This window comes from Salmo salar, chromosome ssa25, assembly GCF_905237065.1.
Source record: "Salmo salar chromosome ssa25, Ssal_v3.1, whole genome shotgun sequence".
NCBI classification, from domain to species: domain Eukaryota; kingdom Metazoa; phylum Chordata; class Actinopteri; order Salmoniformes; family Salmonidae; genus Salmo; species Salmo salar.
Window position 1 is genome coordinate 22,500,968 of NC_059466.1, and position 22,031 is coordinate 22,522,998.

At 43.7% G+C, this 22,031-nt stretch overlaps 1 protein-coding gene across 4 annotated transcripts in view; it reads left to right on the forward strand.

Annotated features, from left to right (window-relative positions):
* LOC106586418 (semaphorin-5B) overlaps positions 1-22,031 on the forward strand; it is a 196,164-nt gene that overhangs the window by 24,297 nt on the left and 149,836 nt on the right. For all 4 annotated transcript variants that reach the window (XM_045707609.1, XM_045707610.1, XM_045707612.1 and 1 more), the window contains exon 2: positions 11,621-11,694. The gene's annotated coding sequence lies outside the window, so the exon portion shown is untranslated. The remainder of the gene's footprint in view (positions 1-11,620; positions 11,695-22,031) is intronic.

Consider the following 22,031-nt stretch of genomic DNA (forward strand, 5'->3'; position numbering starts at 1 on the left):
TGCATATACACACACTCTCATTCAAATAAACACATACAAAAACACACACATACATGTAATAGTGCCAGACATGCACACAAACATATACAGTAGGCATTGCTGTTATGGTTTTAGTTGTCCATGATGTCCTTTGTTTTGTTTTTTTTGCATTGTTGTTTGCTGTTTTCTTCTGTCTTTTCCTTTTTTCTCTTTAGTTCATTCTCTTGGTTGTTGGTGCATTGGGGGGTTCTTGGGGGTGGGGAATGGAATTAATTGTATTTTAAACATTTTTATTCTGGGGGGGGACTGTGGGAGGGGTCTCGAATGGTTGAGGGACAGCTATTGGGGAACTGTGGGGGGGGATCTTGGAGGGTTCGGGTTTCACAAGGTTGTAATCATGAAAAAGGAAACTATGACATATATTTTATATCACTATCATGCACACGCACCCTCACACATAAGGATGGCTCTGTTGCGGAAAGACTGATACATGTTTGATAGTGTCTTGATGCTGTATTGTTTGTCCTTCATGTTCTAATACTTTAATGTTACCCCTTCCTTTGTGTTTTTTGGAATAAATAATTTTTACAAATTTAAAAATTGCGACGTCAGTACCAAGAGATTTGGGCACTCTTACTGTTTGTTTATCTGTCTCGCTCCCATTGTTTTCCTATTACTTACAACATTTCTTCATCACTCTCACACAGTTAATGTGTACAGTATGTATTGTAAGCATGAAAAAAAGTCTAAGAAATTTAAAGAAAAGAAATGACAAATAAATAAATACATCAACAAATAAAAAATGAAAATAAAATTGTAAGCATGAAGTTTACATCATAATGAGTGATGTGATCCTCTCCTCTAGAACAGCTTCACAGAGCAGAATGGCCAGTTGTTCCTGGTTAATTCATTGACATCATCATAACTAAAGGCTGTAGTTTATTCTGTCTGTCTTCCACAGAAAGGTGGGGCTTTAGGACAACTGAGACCAGCAATATACTGTATCAACTGGTTTGTCAGTCTTTTAGTGCCAGTCTAATCCCAGTGAGTCACTATGACATCATTTCAACCAATTTAACCCAGCTTCTCCTGCTGCGATCTCAGGGTTTGATGTTGAGATCAAACCTACTGTGGTGGGCATGGTGGAGAGGGTGTCCTGAAGATACTCCCCTACCCCACTGAGAAGATAGTCAACCATTGTATGTCATTGGATCTCCTCCTGGGCTGATGTAGATTTATGTATGGCAGTCTAAACTCTGCATTTGATATCTGTGCCAGTTAGCTCTCCTTCACCAAGTGTTGGGCCTGTGAGGTCTCAATTGTGACATTGACAGCATACGCTGAAAAACCCAGCATGCAATTCTTGACACACTCGAACTGGTGCGCCTGGCACCTACTACCAGACCCTGTTCAAAGGCACTTAAATCTTTTGTCTCAATTGTCTCAGGGCTTAGAAATCCTTCTCTAACCTGTCTCCTCCCCTTCATCTACACTGATTGAAGTGGATTTATCAAGTGACGTCAATAAGGGATCATAGCTTTCACCTGTATTCACTTGGTCAGTCTATGTCTTTGAAAGAGCAGGTGTTCCTAATGTTTTGAACACTCAGTACACACACACACACTCACACACACACACACACACACACACACACACACACACACACACACACACACACACACACACACACACACACACACACACACACACACACACACACACACACACACACACATATTTCTGTGTGAGTCTCATGCTGTCCCACCCTGTGGAGGGAGACACTGAGACACAGCAGCTGGGGTGGGGATGTGTGTGTGTTTGTGCATCCGTGCGTCCACGCTTGTCTGCTTGTATGACGTGGGTGCGTGCCTGCAACCTGCGTGTGACGTGCGTGTGATGTGTGTGTGACGTGCGTGCTTGAGTGGTGGTGCCAACATCAGTGATCTAGTGTCTCTGCTCAGCCCTCAGGGACACTGCAACAGAAACCTGCCAGGACACTCTCACATTGACTAAAGGAGCCCACTCTTCTGTGTGTCATCCTCCTCTTCTATCCTCCTTCTCTTCCTTGTCCCCATTTCACTCTATCTCTCTCTTCCTCTGCCAGAAATTGATTCACTTTTGGTGGGTGTGTGCAGTGATCTACACACCTGATGCAACTACTTTGGAATCCAGGGGAAGTGGAAACTTGTCAAAGGGGAAAAAGATTGAGTTCAAACCATGCCTTGATGAAAAACGATGATTTGTCACTCAATCTTGTTGATTTCATAAGCTCTGTTGAACAGATCAATGATCATATATTTCCTTATTATAGAAATGTGCTTCTAATCTAATGGTGTGCTATTTGAAGCATGGTCATTTTGAATGTTTTATTGAATATCCTCGCCAACAGCAGTAATTCATAAGGAATGTCCCATGGTGATTTGTTACATCCTCCTGATCCACATGGTCTTACTTTAACTGTGTTCCATTTAGACTGAGGGTTTGTCTCAAAAGGATGTGTCCCATTTGGAACCCTGTCCCCTATATAGTGTGCTGTAGTAGTGCACTACATTTAGGACACATCCTGACTGTTTTCCCTCTAAGCTAAGGGATTTACACTATGGCATTAATTGCAGTCCTGTCTATTGGGGAAAGAGAGTGGAGCACTGAGGACATCCTCCCTTGCCTTTGAGTCCTTGTCTCTCTCTGACGGTATTTACTTATTGGATTGGCGCTTTATTCAGTGGCTTCAATTCAATGTTATTATTGAAGTGTTTCACATAGTTTATGAGGCTCACACAGTACTCCAGACAGGCAGCATAGACAGAGGATATGTTTTAGAGGAGTAGTGCCTATTTTTTATAAAGTCACGTAAATGGGGTTCTTCATTAATTGCAATAAGTGCAGCTTTGAGGAGGGGTGGATCCCAAATGGCCCCCGATTCCCTATAGTGCACAATATAATGGACCATATGGGCCCTGGTCAAAAGCAGTGCTGTATATAGGGAATAGGGGTGGCAGGTAGCCTAGTGGTTAGAGTGTTGGGCCAGTAACCGAAAGGTTGTTGGATTGAATCCCAGAGCTGACAAGGTAAAAATCTGTCAATCTGCACCTGAACAAGGAAGTTAAGCCACTGTTCCCCGGTAGGCTGTCATTGTAAATAAGAGTTTGTCTCTTAACTGACTTGTCTAGTTAAATAAAAAAAATTGATGGCCATTTGGAACACGTGGGAGTTGAATCTGGTCTGTGTTTGATCATCTGTGGTCTTTAATCAGACAGTGGGATGATGTGACAGAGTATGTATGTGTGGGTCTATTATATTACCTTCCCCTCTGTGTTGTCAGTTTTATGCTCCACAGGGGATAAGTCAAGTCAGTAAGTGTTGTTATCAGGAGAGAAGCTAATAAAGTTGGCTCCAAGTATGACATATTGTTTGAGATTTTATACTGCAGCCATAATGTTTTAAAGCCTGAGACAATTGGACACACACACGAACAGAGACACATGTGCGGACACACACACACACACACACACACACACACACACACACACACACACACACACACACACACACACACACACACACACACACACACACACACACACACACACACACACACACCCTTTTCAGGCTCTTCGTCTATTTATTTACTTCTTAGGATACGATCTCTTTGAACCTAAATTAACGGCTTCCTTTAGTATGTCACATATCATTTGAACCTGTCTCTTGGCTCGGGTATTCAATGTTAATTGCTAAGTGCATTAATTTAAAGAGTTGTTAAGCATAGGCATGTATGACTGATGAGTCTCTGGCAGTAAACATCACATTATTCAATCATTCCTCTTCTTTTTCCTTCACTCATTCAGAGATAAGTGAAGTTCTTCTGAAATGTCTTGTGTTTTCATGTTCTATGCAGTCCACTGATGACGGCAATAGCACAAAGCATTGCATGGTTTTATGGTCCTCAAGTTGATAATGAATGGTCTTCAATTCTAGCTTGTGAAATGAAAAGAAAAGAAAAGGAATTGAGTCCCACCCCATCAGTCTGATTTATTCTCTGTTTGTCTGTCTTACTGTCTGTTTGTCTCTGTTTGAGCCACAGAAGTCCTCCCTCGCTATTTCCCAGTGGAGTTTACCCAGAGTGCTTTGTTTTTATTAAACAGAGTCAGACAGTCCTTCACGTCTGAGCCCGTCTGAGCCCGAGTCCACCTGAAGCCACCTTGAAGCCTTTTATATTATATTACTTCGCCTCACTTCTTCCCATTTTCCCTCCTTTTCTGGCTGTCAGCTACAAAATCAGATAAGACTCTAAGACAACTGAGCGGCATGACTGAGTGGCAGAGGGACTACTACTGCGATAGGGAGGCCTAAGACCGTATTCATAGGACTGCTGATCTAGGACCAGGTCCCCCCTGTCAATATAATCACATTCATTATAATCTAAAAGGCAACACTGATCCTAGATCAACACTCCTACTCTGAGATGCTTTATGAATATGGGAGGGCAATAAGCACATCAGACATCAGATAGCTTAGGGGTCAGTGTGTGGCTTGGCTTGGATTGAGCCCCTAACACATTAATGGTGATAGGTCACGTCAAACAGACCAGATCAAACTGTGGCCAAAATGGATGTTGGGTCTGGTCAGCACCATATACTGGGCATGGAGAGAACTTTGTCTTAGGCTTATGTAGCCAATCGGAAGTCAACTGAGTGACAGGCTTTCTTCTTGGTCTGTCAGTTAGCACAACTGTCTTAGGTCTGCATAGGGCTAAACAGACGCCTCACATGTCCTCAACTGGTAGCTTCATTAAATAGTACCCGCAAAACACCAGTCTCAACGTCAACAGTGAAGAGGCGACTCTGGGATGCTGGCCTTCTAGGCAGAGTTCCTCTGTCCAGTATCTGTGTTCTTTTGCCCATCGTAATCTTTTCTTTTTATTGGCCAGTCTGATATATGGCTTTTTCTTTACAACTCTGTCTAGAAGGCCAGCATCCCGGAGTCGCCTCTTCACTGTTGACGTTGAGACTGGTGTTTTGCGGGTACTATTTAATGAAGCTGCCAGTTGAGGCTTCTGTTTCTCAAACTATGTACTTGTCTTCTTGCTCAGTTGTGCACCAGGGCCTCCCACTCCTCTTTCTATTCTGGTTAGAGCCAGTTTGCGCTGTTCTGTGAAGGGAGTAGTACACAGCGTTGTACAAGATCTTCAGTTTCTTGGCAATTTGTCACATGAAATAGCCTTCATTTCTCAGGACAAGAATAGACTGACGCGTTTCAGAAGAAAATCTTTGTTTCTGGCAATTTTGAGCCTGTAATCGAACCCACAAATGCTGATGCTCCAGATACTCAACCAGACTAAAGAAGGCCAGTTTTATTGCTTCTTTAATCAGTACAACCGTTTTCAGCTGTGCTAACATAATTGCAAAAGGGTTTTCTAATGATCTATTAGCCTTTCAAAATGATAAACTTGGATTAGCTAACACAATGGGCTATTGGAAAACAGATGGTTGATGATAATGCCTATGTAGATATTCCATTAAAAATCTGCCGTTTCCAGCTACAATAGTCATTTACAACATTAACATTGTCTACACTGTATTTCTGATCAATTTGATGTTATTTTAATGGACGAAAAATGTGCTTTTCTTTTAAAAACAAGGACATTTCTAAGTGACCCCAAACTTTTGAACGGTAGGGTATATAAAAAAAAAAGATGCACATTTGCTATTAAAATAATTATAACAGTGACCGCGGTCAATTGGCTGACAAATAACCGTCATCCAAATTTTCATGACCGTCACAGCCCTAGCTCTGCATATTCATTGCAAGTTCTCTGCAGACTCGGCTTCCACTATGAGATGTGTTTCATCTGTACTGAATTCCCCTATAGTGAGGTACCGTGTGCCGCACTGCGTCCTCTTCTCTCTTTCCACCCACTCTCTCTCCTAGGCACTGGGGCCTTATTACACTCCCAGTCGGGGTCATAATTAGTGACGCTCCCCCTCCACTCCAGCTATGGCGGTTTCCAGGCCAGCAGTGGTAGGGAGAATAGAACAGGGCTGACTGGAGTGGTGCCTGGTTCCCCCCTCCAGGTGGTCCCTCCTGGATCAATGTCCCACCTCCGCACCGCGTCGTGCCTCTTCTTTATCCCCGAGGCACTGTTTTGTTCTGGGCCTCGCCTCAGTTCCCTGCATGCCTCAGACCATGCAGCCTGGAGCAACTAGCTGGGAGAAAAATTGCAAACATGAAACATTCTGATGATATACTGGGTCTGCAGCATATCAAACATGTTTCTATTTCTGAGTTGTGTGCCTGATTCAGGTCTGTGGGAAGCCTGCGGGAATGGAAAGAGAAATTGTGGTATTAGGTACTGGAGGCCTCTCTTGTTAGGGGGTTTCTGCTATGAGGGGCAGAGAGGAGATGGTAAAATGGATAGAGACAGATGGAAAAATCATAATGGAGATTGAATTACTACATAACATATGTGATTTCTATGTGATTTATTTTGCTCCTTTGCACCCCAGTATTGCTACTTGCACACTCATCTTCTGCACCCCATTGTTTAATTTGCCATACTGTAATAATTTCACCACTATGGCCTATTTATTGCCTCACCCCCCTTATCCTACCTCATTTGCACACACTGTATATAGACTTTCTCTATTTCTCCCTGTAGCTCAGTTGGTAGAGCATGGTGTTTACAACGCCAGGGTTGTGGGTTTGATTCCCACGGGGGGCCAGCACAGAAAGAAAATGTATGAAATTGTATGAAATGTATGCATTCACTACTGTAAGTCGCTCTGGATAAGAGCGTCTGCTAAATGACTAAAATGTAAATGTAAATTAATTATTGACTGTACGTTTGTTTATTCCATGTGTAACTCTGTTGTTGTTGTTTGTGTCGCACTGCTTTGCTTTATCTTGGCCAGGTTGCAGTTGTAAATGAGAACTTGTTCTCAACTAGCTTACCTGGTTAAATAAAGGTGGAATAAAAAAATAGAAATAAAAAATTCTGTCAGTTTGTGGGGTTTGATCTGTGTGAAGGTTACCCTGACTCCAAGTCCATCAACTCTCCATTGGGCTTCTTCCAACAGCAGATAACCAGGCCTGCAGATAATCCAAGGCTGAAATAACATGTAGATCAATGAGCCTGATAATAGTTTTACCTGAGGTAAACCAGTCACTGCAGTCACCACATAATAACAGTCCACCTGCCCTCAATGCCCAAAACGAACTGTAATCAAACCAGCCCCTCTCTCAGCAGTAATGTTTACTCAGCTAGCACACTCCTGTAATTAGTAGCTGTCTGCCTGAGAGGCGCTGTGTGTCTGAGAGGCGCTGTGTGTCTGAGAGGCGCTGTGTGTCTGAGAGGCGCTGTGTGTCTGAGAGGCGCTGTGTGTCTGAGAGGCTCTGTGTGTCTGAGAGGCGCTGTCTGTCTGAGAGGCGCTGTGTGTCTGAGAGGCGCTGTGTGTCTGAGAGGCGCTGTCTGTCTGAGAGGCGCTGTGTGTCTGAGAGACTGTGTGTCTGAGAGGCGCTGTCTGTCTGAGAGGCGCTGTGTGTCTGAGAGGCGCTGTGTGTCTGAGAGGCGCTGTGTGTCTGAGAGGCGCTGTGTGTCTGAGAGGCGCTGTGTGTCTGAGAGGCGCTGTCTGTCTGAGAGGCGCTGTCTGTTTGAGAGGCGCTGTGTGTCTGAGAGGCGCTGTGTGTCTGAGAGACTCTGTGTGTCTGAGAGGCGCTGTGTGTCTGAGAGGCGCTGTGTGTCTGAGAGGCGCTGTGTGTCTGAGAGACTCTGTGTGTCTGAGAGGCGCTGTCTGTCTGAGAGGCGCTGTGTGTCTGAGAGACTCTGTGTGTCTGAGAGGCGCTGTCTGTCTGAGAGGCGCTGTGTGTCTGAGAGACTCTGTGTGTCTGAGAGGCGCTGTCTGTTTGAGAGGCGCTGTGTGTCTGAGAGACTCTGTGTGTCTGAGAGGCGCTGTGTGTCTGAGAGGCGCTGTCTGTTTGAGAGACTCTGTCTGTCTGATAGGCGCTGTCTGTTTGAGAGACTCTGTCTGTCTGAGAGACGCTGTCTGTCTGAGAGACTTTTACCTTCATTACCTCAAAGATTGGCCTTTCACAGGAAACACAGTAGTAGTTGTGCTTTTCTCCCAACTTTTAAAAAAGTAAAGTTTTAATCCTGCTGTATAATCCAAGTGTCTGTGATGATCCAGATAGGAGACATTGGAATGAATTTGATTTTGTTTATCTGGAGGCAGTTGTGGATTGGCTGGTTGGCTTTTAGAGCTGGCTGCGTGTGTGTAGCTGCAGACTGAGGCTGTCATGGCTGATGCTGTCATGGCTGATGCTAATACCTCAGGGTGCTCTAATGGCTTCGCTATTTAATTACTACAGAGTGCCACTTCAGTCTCCTGTGTGTGTGTGCTCCAGTCTCCAGCCCAGTAACACACACTCAAGTGGAGAAACAGAAACACACAAGGCCCTAGGGGGTTTTACTTAGCCAGTCTGAACACGGCTCTCTCTGTATCCACAAGCTCAGACTTGTTGTCAACGCTCTCTCACACACTCATTCACTAGTGACTGTGGTTACACAAGTTTACACAAGTTTATAATTGAGCTCCTATCTTTTACCGCCTGTGAGCTCAAGAGAGAAGGAGACAGAGGGAGCGGGGGAAAAGAGAGAGATAGAGAGCCCTCAGTTCCATGGTTCTGTCAAGATTTGACCGCTGGTTTCAGTGGTGGTTAACTAGCTAGAGCACACTGCTGTCAAGGGCTTTGATGAAGGGCTAGAGACATCTGAAACTGGGCTGGAAACTACGCTCCTCTGCCAACACAGGCAGGCGACTGTCTGAGATATAGGACCCCGTTTTATAGGGACAGACCACTGGGAGGGAGAATAGAAGAATAGGGTAATGTAGATCTTCCCGTCAGCGTGATACCATGGTTTCAGGTGTGGAAGCTAAGACGCTGGCTGCGTCCCAATTCAAATTCACCATGTAGGGACTAGGGTGTCATTTGGGACACAGAGGCTGTCTAGCTCTGTCAGGCTGACCTTTTTAAAGCAGCGTCTCTCTGTGTGTTAATGGATTTATTGAGCGTGGCCCTCTGATGCGGTCATCTCATCTCAGCTCATCACATCGTTCTGAGCTCCCAGCTCTCAGCTTTCCGGACCAGTCTTATTATCTACTTCCTAATTACTATCCCTCTATTTTACGCTGTCACTTTTTTTCGGCACACTCTCTCTCTCTCTATCCTAGCTCCCTGAATTTATCTTTGCTTTCTCTCTCTCTCTTCCTCCCTCTCTGCTCTCTCTCTCTTCCTCTATTTTTATTTCTCTCTTCCTCCTTCCCTCTTTCCCTCTTACCCTCCATCCATCCATCCATCCATCCATCCATCCATCCATCTCTCCCTCTCTCCAAAGAAGACTGTGACCTACAGGCAGGTATTCAGGGAGGACTCAGGGAGAACTCTAAAACTTTTAAACCCTGTGCCCAGCTGGCACAGCCCAGGCAGGCTAACTGCAGCTCTGTCTCTGTCCTCCTCTAATCTTAATTAAGTCCTTCACTGACTGCCGCACCTCTCCTCCTTCATCAGTTTGGGAGGCTGTGTGTGTACCGATGGGGCCGTGGTGCTGTTGGATGGTGCTCTAAGCAGGTCTGAGGAGGCCTAATGGAATGTGTGTGGATTGATAATGCCTTGAGTCAGTCAGACTGACTCAGCAGTGAACAGGTCAAATGAATTGGTCTGACGTATGCCGGTACTTTCCTCAGTCTTTCATATCCATTAACCTTGATATAATCTTGACGCACCGGCTCCCTGTCCAAGTAAAGAAGTAAAGTCCGAGGGCAGTCCGGATGGCTGTGAGTAGAATGTCTTCTCTATTAAGACCACGAGTTACGTTTGTCTATGAGTCCCAGACCGTTTTAAAGACGACGAGGAAAACCCAACCTACAACTTGTCAGACCGTTCATCATTGTGCTGTGTTAATTTCTAACCACTAAAGAAGCATTTCATTCACGTTGCCTTGATTCCCCATTGAGGCTAGTGCATTCCTGCTACACCGTGTCACAGTGTGTGAGCATTGTAATCGTGCAGGGTACAGTGGCACCTGGCTCCCACCAGGGGACAGAACATGGAAATGGCTCCAATTAAGACCAAAGTGGAGCCTCTGGTGCTGTGATTTACACCACTTGTTTAGCATGCTGTGATTTTAATTGGGATTTTAAGTGGCATCCCACCACAGCCACTCCTCTCCATCACTCTGGTTCTGGATGAATGGTTGGATGTCGTGTCCCGCTGTGAGCCGTTGTTTCAGAGGTGGGAGGTGGGAATAAGAACGAGGTGAATCAGCACACTTCTCTTAACAGTTTTCCATTAGCATTCTAGTCAATCTCACAAATATTTATTTGTTTCTAGACATGCTGTGCATGTTTGTCTAAGACTTTGTCTCAGTCTGTCTCTCTGTGTGTCTGTGTGTGCGTGCATAATTGAGAGAGAGAGCAAGAGAGTTAGAAGGAAAGCAAGGAAGAGGAAACATTTTAAAGTGGCTGAAGAGAATAGGTTAGACATAACCAATGTTAAAGCTATAACCCCGTTACTCTTTGTATTTGTGAGAATTCTCTGACCTCTTGATTTGGTGGAAGAGAGAGAGAGCATTAGGTCATGTTGACACTAGGATGTGCGTGCTTGCTTTGTGCAGCCATAACATTCCTGCTACTGTCTGTCTGTAGTGGTGCTGCCTACATCCAAATTCAGGATCTGTGTCCACAGCAAATCCTCCAGACATTCCTATTTGCATTGGTCCACCTGTCGTTGTGTTTGCTCCCTAATAAGGATATTAGAACTAAGTCCTCAGAACTTGCAGAGAAGCAGGCATCAATCTGCAATTTATCGCCAATCGTCATGGCTCCGCACTCTAGCTACGGGAACTTTCTCAAAAATGGTATGTGCTGGCTTAGTGGCATTCACTGATGCACGTCCAGAGTCTAGGGTGTCTAAGCCTAACACAGGGGTTGCCATAGAAACCGTATAGAAGACTATTATGTTCCAATTTGCTGATCAGAAGCCTAAAGCCCAAATGGTAACTGTAAAGTATATTAACCTAAATTACTTTGATTGAACTGTCTGGAGCGTATAGATCTTGGGCAGATATATATTCATGAAGTCTTTAAATTAAACTATAGTAAATTAGGCTTTAAATAATAGCCTACAGTATGTGGTTTAACATTTGAACCGTAATGGACTTGTTGGGGAGATTTAGTTGGGGTGGAGATCCATCTCTTCCCAGTTTCCTCTCCCCACCTCCCACCACAGCCCCCCAGAGCCCATGAAGCCTAATAAACTCAAGTTTAAATGCCGTTCCAGGTCCGCCCTCTCTCCTCCATTGACGGTTTGGCGGTTTGTTTACAAGAGTGTGAGTGGTTCTTTGTGGCACTGCACACTACTTGTGGGAAGGAGGCAAATGACTAGTGTGAATTGAAAGACTCACCCCTCCCCTTCTATCTCTTTCTCTCTCTCTCTCTCTCTCTCTCTCTCTCTCTCTTCTCTTTCTCTTTCTCTTTCTCTTTCTCTCTCTCTCTCTCTCTCTCTCTCTCTCTCTCTCTCTCTCTCTCTCTCTCTCTCTCCTCTCGCTCCTCTCCTCTCCTCTCCTCTCCTCTCTCTCTCTCAAAAACAGGTATCTAAAGGATAGAACAGCCCTCTCAGCCCATCCCTGTAGCCACAGGACCATGTGCCAGTGATGACTAGCTGGTGAGTACTATACTTCGCTTCTTCTACAATTGAATCAAGTTCAAAACTTGATTGTCCATTTTGGGGTTAAAATAGAAATGTATCTTTGGCTTAAAGTCATATCTTCCTACTTTATTATTCTGATAGGAAGCAGTGAATGTCCTTTATGTCTGTTTTCTGCCCTCGTCAAACTGATCATGTATTTTCTATAGTATAGGGTTCATTAGACAAAGTCCTTTCAAACTCTAACCTACACATTACTTTTTGTTACGCTTTTGTAGAAGTTTTCGGGTTGGGATTGATATTGGTTTTGTTTGGTACGTGTGTATATTAGATTGGACAGTATTTAGTTTCCGACTGCGTCCCACACGTCCCCTTGTCCCATACCTCTGAGATCGTTGGACCCAGTGGAGACCAAACGTAGGAAGCTCAAAGCCATCTATCATTCCTTCTCTCTCTCTCTCTCTCTCTTTACCCTCCCCTTCTTTTCTACAGCCCCTGTAGTAAAGTGCCTGAGGCAGGGAGCCTTTTATGTAAAATCCCTTTATTCTAACTCAGAAAGGAACGTTTTGAAAAGAGGAGCGTGGTGGTGATGGAGAGAGGAAGGGTGAAACCTGTTATTAAATCCAGCCTGTTAATGGTGAAGTTCTCTTGCCCACAGCTCCTCTCTCCTCTCTTTTTCCTCTCTCCCTCTTCTCTCCTCCGCCCCACAATGAGTGTTTGGCGGCAGGCGGGAGTCCACCAGGAACTCGGCTTCGTCTAATTGGCTCTATGTGGGCTAATCAAAGAATCAAAGCTCAGAGGTGATGTGCTTAAAAAAAACTGCCTGTGATATTTCCTCTCTTCTCTGCTCCTCTCCAAGAATGCGGAAGTTTATGTAATTGATTTATGTAATAGCTAAGTGTACTGTATGCAGCTATCAGTTATTTATCTTCTAAAAGCGTTTCATTGAGATAGTTGTCTCTGTAAGGTGAGCATTGAGGAATGGAGGTTTTTCCAGTACCAGAGGGTGTGCTTCCTTTGAGTGGAGAAAGAATGCCCGCCCGGCCAGTAAAGATTTGAGCTCATTGAGCACCTAAAGTTTCAGACGCCAACTCGCCAACTTCCTCACCCAGTTGTCATGATGAGGCGCACGGGCCAACTCTGTAGAAAGTCTACCCTATTGAAGAGCCTAGTTGGCTGGCACTGGCTTCTATTGCGCTTTCTAATTCCCTTCTCCTCTGTTGCTCTGACTTGCCCAGCTTGATTCGATTTGTGCCCCAAATGTCTCCCCAAACCCTGTCAGTGGACCAGAAATGCCCCGTCCTGTTTAGGCCTTTCTGTTTGTTGTTTGTATTGTCCTCCTTTGTCTTCTTTTCTCCTGGATCTATGTGGACTATCTGAAGCCTGTGAAGCGCGGGCTGTGTTAACATGTGTGTGTGTGTGTGTGTGTGTGTGTGTGTGTGTGTGTGTGTGTGTGTGTGTGTTCCCTGTTGTTTGCTGATATTTGGTTCAGGATGACAACGAGCCGCTTTTCAAGTGTAAATGGAGGGAGGATATAGAGAGGATGGAGGGAGAGAAAACCCAGTTTAATGGCTCATCTCAACTGTAGTCCAGGGCTAAATCCCAAATGGCACCCAATTCCCTTTATAGTGCATTACTTTTGATCAGAGCCCTATGTGTACTATATAGGAAATAGGATGCCATTTTGGAGGCGCCCCCGGTCTTAAAGGCTCTGTCTGTTATTGCCCCCAAGGCAATTTAAAGGGAGCGTCATTCTCCCTGGTAAATTACCACATCGCCTTTGTCTGTCAGCTATGGTACGTTAGTGTGCCTTAAAAATGTGGCCCAGCGCTGTCCATTCAGGGGACAGAGAGAGGGCCTCTGGCAGAACCTTTGCTGATCACACAGAGGAGCCATTCACACGAGACGGGAGGATCGCAGGGAGTCTTACCAACGATGAGCATTGGTTCTGTACTTACACAACCATGAACGTTTTGCTGCATCTAGCCGCCCCAGTGACTTCCATAGCTTCATCTAGTCACCCTAGTGGCTTCCATAGCTTCATCTAGCCACCCCAGTGACTTCCATAGCTTCATCTAGTCACCCTAGTGGCTTCCATCGCTGCATCTAGCCACCCCAGTGGCTTCCATAGCTTCATCTAGCCACCCCAGTGGCTTCCATAGCTTCATCTACCCACCCCAGTGACTTCCATAGCTTCATCTACCCACCCCAGTGACTTCCATAGCTTAATCTAGCCACCCCAGTGACTTCCATAGCTTAATCTAGCCACCCTAGTGACTTCCATAGCTTCATCTAGCCACCCCAGTGACTTCCATAGCTTCATCTAGTCACCCTAGTGGCTTCCATCGCTGCATCTAGTCACCCCCGTGGCTTCCATAGCTTCATCTAGCCACCCCAGTGGCTTCCATCGCTGCATGTAGCCACCCCAGTGGCTTCCATAGCTTCATCTAGCCATACCCAAGGAGTTTCCAGGCCATGTGAGTTATGATAGAGGTGAGGATTTTATGTGGATGTCTTTGAACAGTGTAGGTTTGGATGTAGACCATGTGACCACTCACCTGGGTTTAAAGGGATTAGACAGGTTCAGATCGATCTACTTTCTATACCTTGATGAAGTGTTTGTAGTCCTCATGGGGTACAGTGTTTGTCGCCTTTCATCCACTCAGAATTCTGAATTTCAGACATTGCCGAAGACTTGCAGGATCAAATGACTCTATCAATCAATGATTTATTGTGTTCTTTGCCTGATTTTGAGCCTTGTATTGCATACACAATATGCAACCACTTACGAGATTCTGATGAAGATACCAAAAAAACAGATCACACAGTACTGTCTTTTTAGAGTTGTGTATGGGCCTGGAGGATGTACGATCAAGAGGTGATGCAGAGTGTCTTGGTTTTCTCAGAGGAACATTTCATCACTCTTCTAACATTGTTTTCTTCTTTATGAACTACGTCTCTCCCAGCAGTAAATGAGAATAGAGGGAGGGCTTACGTCTATGGACCACGATGGGGCCACAGAGCCCGTAAATCAGCTCCTCTCTCTGGGTCATTAAGTTGGCAGCTCCCCTGGTCCTCTTGTCCTCTGGATCTTTATCATCCTCCCTGGCCCTGGATCAGCAGCCAGAACAGAGCAGTGGCTAACTGGTTAATGATTAGCTGTCCTGTCCTCAGCCCCAGCAGTTCAAATGTACCATTACTGTAGGATGATAAAGGCTATGAAAACATATGAATCAGCTTGGACATTCTCTCTATAGCACTCTTGTGAGAGTTATTCCATATTGGACCGATTGCGATGTTTAGGGCTGGTGTCTTAAGCTGACAGTGAGGATAACTGCTGGAAGTGGACTCAAATGATTGATGAATAATGCAATGGTTTTTGTCTGTGTGTATATGTTTGTTGGTACAGTTGAAGTCGGAAGTTTACATACACCTTAGCCAAATACATTTAAACTCAGTTTTTCACAATTCCTGACATTTAATCCTAGTAAAAATTCCCTGTCTTAGGTCAGTTAGGATCACCACTTTATTTGAAGAATGTGAAATGTCAGAATAATAGTAGAGAGAATTATTTATTTCAGCTTTTATTTCTTTCATCACATTCCCAGTGGGTCAGAAGTTTACATACACTCAATTAGTATTTAGTAGCATTGCCTTTAAATTGTTTAACTTGGGTCAAACGTTTTGGTTAGCCTTCCACAAGCTTCCCACAATAATTTGGGTGAATTTTGGCCCGTTCCTCCTGGCAGAGCTGGTGTAACTGAGTCAGGTTTGTAGGCCTCCTTGCTCGCGCACGCTTTTTTAGTTCTGCTCACACATTTTCTATAGGATTGAGGTCAGGGCTTTGTGATGGCCACTCCAATACCTTGACTTTGTTGTCCTTAAGACATTTTGCCACAACTTTGGAAGTATGCTTGGGGTCAATGTCTATTTGGAAGACCCATTTGGAAGACCAAGCTTTAACTTCCTGACTGATGTCTTGAGATGTTGCTTCAATATATCCACATAATGCCATCTATTTTGTGATGCTGCCACCCCCGTGCTTCACGGTTGGGATGGTGTTCTTTGGCTTGCAAGCCTCCCCCTTTTTCCTCCAAACATAACGATGGTCATTATGGCCAAACAGTTCTATTTTTGTTTCATCAGACCAGAGGACATTTCTCCAAAAATTATGATCTTTGTCCCCATGTGCAGTTGCAAACCGTAGTCTGGCTTTTTATGGTGGTTTTGGAGCAGTGGCTTCTTCCTTGCTGAGCGGCCTTTCAGGTTATGTCAGTATAGGACTCGTTTTACTGTGGATATAGATACTTTTGTACCTGTTTCCTCCAGCATCTTCACAAGGTCCTTTGCTGTTGTTCTGGGATTGATTTGCACTTTTCACACCAAAGTATGTTCATCTCTAGGAGACAGAATGCGTCTCCTTCCTGAGCGGTATGACGGCTGCGTGGTCCCATGGTGTTTATACTTGCGTACTATTGTTTGCACAGATGACCATGGTACCTTCAGGTGTTTGGAAATTGCTCCCAAGGATGAACCAGACTTGTGAAGGTCTACAATTTTTTTCTGAGTTCTTGGATGATTTCTTTGGATTTTCCCATGATGTCAAGCAAAGAGGCACTGAGTTTGAAGGTAGCCCTTGAAATACGTCCACAGGTACACCTCCAATTGACTCAAATGATGTCAATTAGCCTATCAGAAGCTTCTAAAGCCATGACATTATTTTCTGGAACTTAGTGTATGTAAACTTCTGACCAACTGGAATTGTGATACAGTGAATTATAAGTGAGATAATCTGTCTGTAAAGAATTGTTGGAAAAATTACTTGTGTCATGCACAAAGTAGATGTCCAAACCGACTTGCCAAAACTATAGTTTGTTAACAAGAAATTTGTGGAGTGGTTGAAAAACGAGTTTTAATGACTCCAACCTAAGTGTATGTAAACTTCCCACTTCAGCTGTATGTGTATGTGATTAATTGCCAGTAAATGGCTGTATACAGGTTACTTTTTGTGTTTGTGAATCTGTCAAACAGTACTTTTTCCACTTTCAGTTGAAAGTACATGTACATTTACATTTTAGTCACAGAGCGACTTACTGTTAATGCATTCAACTTAGGATAGCTAGGTGGGACAACCACATATCACAGTCATAGTAAGTAAACATATGGTTGAGTCTAAGAAAAAGATGATTGGACATCCTGAGAAGAGAGTGAGAAAGAGCAGAGCAGGACTGGTGTTTTGGATAATGATTGTAATCTGTGTGCTCTGTAGGGAACACCATATAATCACCTTTACTTGCAGTATAGACATTCCTGCCATGTGAACATTACTTTATTTCAATTCTCTACAGTCTTGTTATAATATAATGGAATGGTAATGATTCTTTAGCGCTGTCTTGTCCATTTATCAACAATTATTCCCACCAATGTGGTTAGAAGTCGATAATGTGCAATTACGACTTGATCTTTGGAAGGAGGCGTGTGATTGGCTCAGAATGGTCGACATGAACTCTGAATACAATCCTCCAGATCATCTAACAGCATTGCACATTCACAGACATGATGCTCCAACAGGTCTGGTCACATGACTTCAGAGGCTTTATCTGAACTTAAACCCAAATCTAGACCTGAGTGCAAGGCTGCTCTCTCTCTCTCTTTCTCTCTCTCGCTCTCTGGGTCTTTTGGGTTCCTCCAGGTCCATGAGAATTGTGGGAAATGGAACAACAAAGCACCAAACCCTCAGCCCAGCCAGTTGTCAATTACTCCTATAATCCTGTGTTTCTGCTTAATCATTCAGGAATTATAGAGCTGGCCTCTCAGCCTCTCATGTAGCCGTATACACACAGTGCACCTCGTCTTGGAGAGGAGCCAGAGAGTCTGTGTTATGGAGCTCCTTTTTTCTCTTTCACTTTCTCTTCTCTCTCTCTTGCTCTTTCTCTCTCTCTCTCTCGCTCTCTCTCTCTCACTCTGTCTCTCTTCATCCTCTAGTTGGTCTGAGAGAGAGAGAACAAATAACTTTCATTTTGAGTTAAATAACCTAATGATAGCATCATTATTAGAAATCCCTTCCTATCAAATATGGAGCGAAAAACATCAAGACTGAAAATAAAATGGGATTTTCTTTACTTAGAACTCAATAAACTAAACCGGTCACTGTTCCGTCACATCCTTTTCACACTTGAAGAACAATAGGTTTGATTAGTGCTACTTGAAAAACCCACCAACCCCATTTCTTTCTTTTCTATTTCCATTTCAAATATGTATTAAGAACATAATGCATCTTTGTTGAAGCGCTTTCTGTCAAGGTCCTTAGATGAAAATAATATATTATCAATGCCCCCAAAACCGGAAGAGAATAACAATGAGTGAGCGTTGACAATCATGAATTAATAATCTTTAAAGGTACACTCAGCGATATGGCGTAGATGCAGAAAGTAAACACCATAGTGTGTCATAGTGAGGCTCAACTTCTCTGCTGTTTTGGTCCCGTAGCTACCACGCTGTAAGAGCGTGAAGCGAACCCATGCACATTCGCAGATACTGTGTGTGACATTTCAATGTCTGCGGTGCTGCTCGTGGCAACGTCATTTCGTTGAGTCTACCTTTAAGATAGATGACTTGAGAGAGCCTGTATGGACATCTTATATCTCACGTCCGAGTAGACATACAATGAGCTCCAAACTATTTGGACAGTGACTAAACATATCTAACATTAATGTGGAGGCTACCATGATTACGGATAGTCCTGAATGAATCGTGAGAAAGTTAGACTCACAACTAACATACCCCCAAGACATGCTAACCTCTATTATAATTACAGGGGAGGTTTTCATTTTTTGGGGGGTAATCATGGTAGCATCCACATGAATGTAGAAGTATTTAGAAACATATTTTATTCTTATTTATAATAAAAGTGTCTCCAAAATACATTATTTACCATTAATTTCTATTGCTCACAAAACAATTTGAAACACAAGCGAAAAACAAACAGTAAATGCTTCCAGTACGTTTGTAGAGTCACAAGCTTGATGTAATCAATGCATGCTAGGAATATGGGCCCAAATACTACACTTTTTACTACTTTTAATACACATATTAAGTGAATTTCTCCCCATACTTCTAAAAACTACAATATGTACAAAAAGTGCTGTAATATGGATTGAAAAGCTGCTAGTCCGCACTTTAACATAGTCATTATATCATTTAAAATCCAAAGTGCTGGAGTACAAAGCCAAAACAACAGCAAAGTGTCACTGGCCCGATGCTTTTGGAGCTCACTGTATATATTTATGATGCTGCTGTTGCAATAGCACTGTATGTGCCCATCCTGTGAAGTTTCAAGGAGACTTGAAAAGTGAGGTGGACAGTGGTGAAAGATGCAGAGATGGAAGGATCTGAGGTGCCACCCTCCTCCTATCCTCTCTTCTTCCCTTGTCCATGATTGCACAGAGATGTCTAATACTTTTCGGGAACTTCTGACAGACTTCAGAAACATGCTAGTGGCAGTGTTCCAATATGCGCACTTTCGTTCTGTTTTCTCCCGTTCTTTCAAAGGTGATCTTCCAAGAACGTCTTAGAGAGCATACTGTGTAACATGGAAGAACACAGAGCGCTTAAAATCTGTTACATTGAAATGTACTTCTGCGTGACCTCTTAACAATAACAGGAACCAGCATCATCACGCAGCTGGCGTCAACAAAGCTAGCTTGTATGTGAGCTAGATACGTCTGTTTACATTGTATCCAATGTCGCAGCGTGAGCAACTAGTAAACAAGTAACTGAATTGATTTTCTCAGTACCTGTTGGTTAGTGAATTAAGCTGATACCGACCAGAATCATTTTATGTGGGGTCCTCCACTCGCAAATTGCAGGTAAGATTTCATGCATTGTACAGAGGCTGAAGCAACAAAAAAAACGTACATTTGCTTACTGTTTAAGAATGATAAATATCTAGAATAGTGTTGTTTCACTGTGAAACCAATATTGCATTAGGACTGCTGGTGTTTTATTTCCAATTGGCAGGCTTGCATTATGATACTTTCATACAACTACAACACCTATGCATATAATGTGACACTGACGTGCAAGATAGCACGGTTTTATATTCACCTTATATTATATTCACCTCAATGATAGGCAATATGATACAAACTAACTAGATTAGAAGGCCTAGGCTACTTCATCCTAATGTAAGCTAAGTGCATTGGATACAAAACAAACACTGGGATATTATAAAGAAGAGTATGTCCAATTGAATTATATGGGTGCAAGTCAAACAGGAAGATATATTCAATTAAATGCATACACCATTGTAATATCATGAATGTCTTTCTTCTCCTTGCAGGGGATTAGACAGATGAATTGCAGCCCCCAGATACCCAAGACTCAAAACCAGAATAGTGGGGAAACATCAACATTTGTCACAGTTTTTTTTATACACAGGATAGGAGTTTACTGGTTTTTGTTCCAGCCCTTCATTAACACCTCATTCAACTAATGGTGATCTAAATTGTAGACCATGACTAGTCGAACATTGTGTTTGTGCTGTGCAGGAGTAAAGACTGTACACAGGGCAGTAATCCCCCACGTCTGTATTTTAGAATGGGCATCAAATGTTCCAATGAGTTGACAATTCTGCATGATGGAGACTAACGTGTGGATTTACTTCTACAGTGATGTTACACATGGCTGAATAAACTCCTGACTAAACACCTGGGATAGGGTGATTTTCCTGGTGGATGGGAGATTCCCAAGTTCTTTCCATCTGTCTGGATGATGGAGTGGGATGTGCTTCAACCTGAGGAGAACAGAGTAGAAACATAAGGCCAATTTCGTTATTCAAAACATTTTCTTATGTGCAATGGTGAAACACAGGAGTGGAAAGTGACTAGAAGAAAGTTAACTAACATTAGGTAAACAGACACTGCATGAATGTATTGACTGATTGTCAGGCAGAGTGGGGTGTGCCCGACTATACAAGCAGCAATGAGTAAACACACAACAAAAGAGTTCAAGTTTCAGATGCTTTTACTTGAGCTTTTAGTGTCTCTAGCACTCTAGTCCACAAGCCAAGCGAGAGGGTGGTTAAAGATGGCAGCCACCTGTAATCTCTTGCGCCGGTGGCGGTGTGGCGTCACTGGCAGAGTCTGTGGAAGGCGAGTGAATCACAGTTGAAGTGGTCGAGTATGCACACTCTGACTGTGTCTTCCACACTGCTCTACTTGAGTGCGTTCCAGTCTGCACTCTTGTGCCAGTCAGTTGATTAGGGAATGCCTTGAAGGTGTGCTGATTAGTAATCCTGCACAGGTGTGTTGGGTGAGCAGAGCTGTTGTGCTGTCTTCAGCTGGCCTGGTGCTGAAGGTAGTGCAGCCTTCCACAGTGCTGAACTGAGTGCCGCTGTCCACTGTGCTGCAGCCAGTGCCGCTGTCCATGGTGCACTGGGAATCCTTCAGCCACACCCATGACTATGCCTCTCACGGTGCCAGTCTGATCATGTAAGAATGCACACGTAACTTGGCTGGCTAGCAGGCCTAGATTGAACAGAACATAGCTTGCGGCATTTCCTACGTTTTTAATCGGGCACAACTGTTTTGTCCGGCCAAGCCAATGTAATGGAGTGAAATGAACGCATCAGTTGCCATCTGTCCCTTGCTCAATTTGTCATTGGCTGGCTAGCATGTTCACCGAATCAGGATTAAAAAGCTGTCCGGGTCTTCACAATTGACGCTGCTGATTTTTGTTTGTTTAGATGTTCATCACTAACGCTTCGAACACACCGACAGCGTCATTGCATTTTGGTACACCATAATCACATTCATTTCCAATGAAACGCTGCGTTTGCCTTGCAGCATTGCATTGCAGAGGCAGTTGCAGTGCGTTCAGTGGTGCATACGTTGGATTTATCGAACGTATGCGTCAAACTGTGTGTGGACGGCTTGACAGAAATGGTAGCAGAAGGTGAATGTTGAACTTTTGTTACATAGACATCCAGATGATACTGCTGCGTACTATTTTGCGCAATAACGCAGTCGGTGTGTTGGAAGCCTAAACAACTGATAACCAGGATGAGATCGCCTGCTAGCTAACCATCACGTCCGACAAGCTAACTTAGCTTGTCTAGCGGGCTGATAAACAGCAGTGACTCAACATTTGAATTTAAAATTCATATGAAAGTAGTTTGTTGAACATTTTAACATAATTTGGTGAATATGTAAACGTAATATTACATTTGACAAAGTCATTCCTAATTCCTTAGGAACATTTTCTCCCAAGCGGGGACTTCAGTCTGCCATTAATTCAGAAGTTTGGGGAATATTCGCTGAGTCGCAAGGTGTTATGAGAACGCCTCCCCGGAGAAG